The following is a 6,484-nucleotide window of genomic DNA, read 5'->3' as shown; positions in this document are numbered from 1 at the left end:
AGAAGCCTTGAGTTCTGTGCCTTCTCCCAAATTTGCTGAGCTGTGCTGGGCACAGGAGATTGCCCACCTTTTCCCCTTTATTCTTAGTCACCCGCATCAAATGATAAGGGTTCTATCTGTGGTCCAGTTGAGGCAAGACAGAAACTAGTGCCTTGGGAGGTGCACCCAGAGACTAAGGCTTTGGTGGCACACTGCACTTGTCCCTCCTGGTGGAGAAGCCTCGGGTTCTGTGCTCTCTCTGTCTCATAGAGCCTTATCAGACACAAAAGCCACTCCCTTCTTTTGTTCTCATCTGCCCCCAAGTGTAGATCTGAGTGTCTAACATACTTTCTTTCTTTCTGAAGGATTTCTTTTAGCATTTCTTGTAAGACTGTTTCACAGGTGACCAAATTCCCTCATTTTTTGTTTATTTGAGACAGACTTTTTCTACTTTTGAAAAATAATTATGCAGGATACAGAATTCTGTTTTGCTGGATTTTTTTTTTCCAACACTTCAAATAGTTTACACCATCCTCTCCTTGTGTGCAGGTTTTCTAAAGAGAAGTCCAGTATAATATATGTCCTGTTTCTCTATAGGTAAGTTATCCCACCCCCCACGCACCTTCTGGCTTCTCTCAAGATTTTATGTTTACCTGCGGTCTGCAGCTTGAATATGGATATTCCTGGTTGTACATTTTTTGATATTTTTCCTGCTTAGTTTTCTCTGAGTTTCCTGAATCTGTGATTTGTTGTCTGTTGTTAATTTTGGAAAACTCTTTCCCATTATAATTTCAGGTGCATCTTCTGCTCTCTTCTGTCTAATGGAAGACATTTCACATACAGAGGCATGGGAAAGTCATTCTGGATTGTACATGATTTAAATTGAACTTTATGCTAACCAGAACAGTCTGTTTTGTGGCCTATCAAACATACATTGTACATCTGCTTTAACCAGGAAAGAAAATAATGCATTTAAAAATCAAAATGGAGTAACTGTGGTTCAGGCATCCAGCATGGAACTAAGTGGCCATTGTGGATGTGGTTTCAGACATGTTTCTACATGACTGAGAAGTGGCATTTTCTGAACTGTATTACACTCACAGGCACCACTAGCCTTTCCTAAGCAGTATCTGATAGCAGCTGCCAGCTGCAACCTTATAGTCTCAAGGTCTCCTCTTGTAACTCTGCAGCCATTTCAGACCCCAACAAATCCTTACTTTTAATAAGCACCTTTACTTCTTGTCAGCTCCAATCCTAGTTCTTGACAAACAACTTATGTAATTTTGCGGGTTTTGCCTATATAAGTCCCTTCCACTTGGTAGCTGAATGGAACACAATTCAAGTGCTTCTTGATTCTGTGTCTCGCGGGCTATAGCTCTCTGTTTGGCTCAGATAAAACTCTTTTCTATTCCTGCTATAGGTTGTTAATTATCTCTTTGTTCTCCCTTTGGGATTCAAATTAAACATATGTTACGTCTTTTGTAGTTGTCCCACAATTCTTGGATATTCTGTTCCATTTTTTCATTCCTTTCTCTCTTTGCTTTTCAGTTTGGGATGTTTCCATTAACATGTCTTCAAGCCAACTGTATCTCTCCTCAGTGTTGTCCAGTTTACTTATGAACTCATCAAAGTCATGCTTTATTTCTGTTAAGTGTTTTTTATTTCTACCATTAAAAAAATATATAGAGTTGCCATCTCTCAGCTTACATTATCCATCTATTCTTGCTTCTTCTTCACTTTTTCCATTACTGCCCTTAAGTAAAGTTATTTTAAAATTCCTGTCTGCTTATTCCAAATTTTCTGCTGTATCTGTGTCTAGCTAGCTCTGTTGCTTGCTTTATATTCTTAGGCTGTAGGGGTTTTTTTCATCACCTTTTAGCATGCATTTTAGTTGTCTCTTGATACCCAGAGGTGATGTATCAGCTAATTCATGTTTAGTTAGATAGGCTTGTAGTGTGAGGATTTGTGTTTATCTGGCTGGAGGTTTAATGTTTGTGTCTGAGGATTTGGTCTTCTCTGCTGTCCCTATTTGTCTCCCTCCTTTGTCTTTGGATTTCCCTAGAAAACTCCATCTCAACTAGAGCCTGCCACTTTCAGTTCTTTCATTTGTAATCCCTGTTATCATACTGGGGTCCTGATGATATGATGTTAAGATTTAAGAGGGGAATCCTTCCACAATCTTATGATTAAATCTCCATATTTTAAAGGGCCAGAGTCCCTTGGCTTTGGCCTTCAGAAGAGTTTTTTAGCCTTTTGTCCTCCTCTTAGGAGACATAGGCAACCTGGAAGGGATTCATATTATGTGTTCCTCTTCCCCTAAATCATATAAGGTTCTGATAAAGTTGTTTGATGCAGGAAAACGGACGTAGGGCATGAGGAGGGCTGTGTCCCAGGTCTCAGTTGAGCCCCTGGGACGTGTCCCGCCAAGTGTGGGTCCTTGGCTTCGCGCAGGAAAGAATTCAAGTGCGAGCCACAACTGAGTAAAGGTAAATTTACTTAGACAGATACATACTGCATAGAGTGTAAGGAAAGAGAAAGGCAAGGAAAGAGGTGTGGGAGTTTGGTGCTCAGGTTAAAGTAAAAGTAGGTACATACTCCATAGACAGAGTGCAGGCCATTTCCAAAGAGGAGGAAGTGAAAAAAAAGGGCTTCTAGGTTTGGTGGTGTCACTTTTTACAGGCTCAGTAGCTTCACATGCCTACAGGTGAGACCATTCCAACTGCCCTGGGGAAGGGGCTGGGATTCCCAAGAATTGGGCCAACGCCCATTCTTTGGCCTTTTGCGGTTATCCCTGGGGTTGTCATGGAGCCTGCAGGCATGTTATTCATCACGCTGTTACAATAAGCATATAATGAAGCTCAAGGTCTACTAGAAGTCAAACCTCTTAATCCTTAAGGCCGACTAGGAGGTGAATCTTCCACCATTTTGGTGTAAAACTGCTGTCATTCCTTGAGTGGCTGTGCCCTGCCCCCTTGCATCCTATCTCAGTTTCCCTTCAGGGCAGGCCTTTGTTATGGAGACAGAAAGCTCTGGGCATATTTCAGAATGGCCACATTTCCCCTCCTCCTGACTTAAACACAGTTCAGCCTTCACCAGAGAACCTAGTGGGTCTGTTGGAGGTAAATCCTATGAAAGTGTGAGGCCCTCCCCTTAAAAACTGGGCCCCTAGGAGTTTTTAATTCTGAAGCTAGTTTACAGTCAGCCTCCAGGGATTGATTAATTAATGTTTCCACGTTCCTCACAGTGACTGGCTCCAGCTGCCTCTACTCCCAGGAAGCTTTGATTCACTATATTCTCCTGTCTCCAGTGTTCTGGGCAGAAGTTTGCCCTGTGACCTCAATTATGTGATGGATCTAAGAAGAGTTGTTGATTTTTAGTTTGTTCAGCTTCTTCACGTTGACCGGATCTGAGTGATGACTCCCAAGCTCTTTATCTGTGTGAGTGTAAACTGGAAATCTCTAATCCTCTTTATTTAGGGAGGGAGGAAGCTGCATATGAGCATATGTCTCAGATAACAATTTGGAAAATGCTGACTTGACTGTGGCCTTTTTCATGCGTCCTTAAAAAAAAAACAAAACGATGGCGAAAATAGGATTGGCTGAGGCTCAGGTATGAAAAATGATCTCTTAAGTTCTAAATCAAGTTTGATTTTAAAAGACTACTTGATAAAAGAATTGTGAATCTTCCATTTATTACACATAAGAATTTCAGCCATTATGTTAGCCTTTCTGAACCTGTCCCTTTATCTTTAAAATTCTCAGCTATCTCAAGGGTTCAGTGAAGTTTAAATTAACTGCTAAAATGATAATAATAATAGCAGATAACATTTAATGATAAATTAAAAGGTGCTAATACTTGTATATTTTACTTCCCTTAATCCTCCTCCAAACCCTGTGTTATGTTATTTTAATTTTGCTTTCAAAGAGGAGGAAAACAGAGGCATGAACATTTGAACAACTGAACCTAATTCACACAGGTATAAGTACCAGCGCCCAGAACTGGCAAATTTTGTAGTCACTGTTTTAAGAACCATAGAGATGAGTTGGACCAAGTCATTGCTCCAAAAAGGCAAAAAAGAGTATATGCATGAATGTATGTATACATGCGGAGTTACACATGCCTGTCTTGCAAGGCAGCATGTGATCAGCATCAGGACAAGCTCATGAGGTTCTTTGTTGCCTCATTAAGCAGTGACTATAATATAATCTCTCTTTTGTCTACATGAGTTCTTCAGTATTTCTAAGAGGAATCGCAGCCTTGTATGGTGTGCAGGAAGAGTAATTTCCCTGCAGAACTGCAGTGCTGTTACCTCTGTGTAGAACTGCCTGGTCAGGGAAGGCACTGTGGTGCATCCTGATCATGAGGAACTCTGTCCAGCCAGTGGACATAGCGCCTCAGTGGATATACAGTAGGAGACAGCGCAGAGTTGCTTCAAGAGCATGTGGATATTTGCAGGGGTCTCTAAACATTTTGAGAATTTTTCATTTATGTTGGCTGGGATTATAAAATCAGTTGCTGAAAAATAGAAGTGTAAATTTACAGCTACAGCTTAGAAGACAAATAAACCAACACTTGCCACAAGCTTTATTATTTTTGCTGTTTGGTGTTTTTGAAAATTTATTTAGTGGTTGTGAAAGATGCCAGATTGAGAAAGGCACTAAAAAAAGAAATTCACAGTTGATTCACAGATGACTCATTAGCTGTTCAGTTTCTTGAGGAGTCTCATTGCCTCTAGCCTTCTTATCAGTCTACTGTAGGTCTCTTGCTCTACTTACTTATCTGTTTGGATTTGTGGCAGGGGGCGAATGGGAAAATAACCGTGTGTCACCATGGAGGGTCAGTGGTCAGATTCTGGAATCTGACTTCCTGTGGGTATGTCACTAAATTTCTCCATGCCTCAGTCTCTTTGTCTGTGAAATCAGGATAAATAGCACTAGCTCACAGAGTTGTTGCGAGCATTAAATGAGGTATTAAGTGCAGTATTTGCAAAATTGGAATCTTACCTTTCACGGATTAAGTGCTCTATGGGTGTTAGCTATTTTATATATTTAGTTAAGCATATAACTTGTTGCAAAAAGCTCATTAATCTAACATATTTCAGTGTTTAAATCACACAGCAGTGTTTGCCCTTTGATTTTTGATTCTGTAGTGGTAGTGATTGCACTGGAATTAGTGAGCAGCGGGAGTGAATGGACAGCTGTGTTCACTGATCTCAGCATAGCATCATCTGTAGCATCATCACCTGATGATATTAAAACATTATTTCCTCTTTTGCAATCCCATCCACTCTCTCATAGTCTACTCATTTCTCTCATGTTTGGTTGACAGCCTCGTCAAAGCCATGTTTTCTGTAGTGTTTTTTGAGGCTGATTTCAGCCAGGACTCTTTTCCTCCTATTCATGGCAGAATGAATTCTGCCATCATCTCAAGATTAAGATACCCTGTAGAGATGTATTGCTTTGCTCACAGGTACATGATGGATGAGTGCTGGGCTATATATGTCTTTTTCTAGAAAGAAATAGATTTCTGTTCAAAAAGATCCTGCAAAGTTTGTGGGTCAACAGTTCAATCCCTAATCATTGCAATGTGATTATAATTCCTATCATTTTTATTTCAAGGTCGTGCTAATTTATAAAGGAGTATATTCTCAAGGTTCTCAGAGTCATGAATAAAATTTTCACATTAGCTAAACATTATGAAAATTACAGGATTTATCCACTTGCTAAAGCACCTAGGTCCAAAGTTGAGATATAATTAAATGCAAGGTGGTAGAAATATAAAAGATACGGAACTGTGCTCCTAGAATTAAATATATTGTGAGAAATTGTAGCTCATTTATGAAAATCAACTGAATTCAACAAATTTTTAAAGGTTCATAACCTATGTGTCAGAGATTAGATAAGATAATAAGATATAGATGTATGTACAAGTTACCATGTAGGGTGTTCATGTCGTATCCTACATACTCCCTTCATGTGTACTAGAGGATTAACTCTTGTCATTTTACTCATAGGTTTTGTGTGCTATTTCATCTCTGTTTCCATTGTTTGGCATAGCTCATGTCACTTGGCAATGTATAGTGTATTTACTCTCTCAGCCCTGGCTTTTATCATTATCTATGCAAATAGTACATATTAACTGTGATTTTTAGCCCCTTGCCACAATGTATGGTAGTACAGAAAGTTCAGGGAACATATTAGAATCATCATTATCATCATCACCATCATTCATCTATTTTTGTTAAGTATTAACAAGTTATTAGGCATTCTTCTAAGCACACTTTTAACTCACTGAATCTTCACACAAACTTTATGGGATAGTTATTATTAATATTCCTATTTACATATGATGATACTAAAGCATAGAAGAATAAGTAAAATTGCACAATGTCACTGTGCAACTAAGAAGTGAACCAGGGTTTAAATACAAAGAGTCTGAGTCAAGAACGGAAGCAACCTGTGTCTCTCAAAGACGAATGGATAAAGAAGATGTTTTATATATAAAT

The sequence above is a fragment of the Camelus bactrianus genome, chromosome 3, assembly GCF_048773025.1.
Source record: "Camelus bactrianus isolate YW-2024 breed Bactrian camel chromosome 3, ASM4877302v1, whole genome shotgun sequence".
NCBI classification, from domain to species: domain Eukaryota; kingdom Metazoa; phylum Chordata; class Mammalia; order Artiodactyla; family Camelidae; genus Camelus; species Camelus bactrianus.
Note: the sequence above shows the minus strand (reverse complement) of the source record.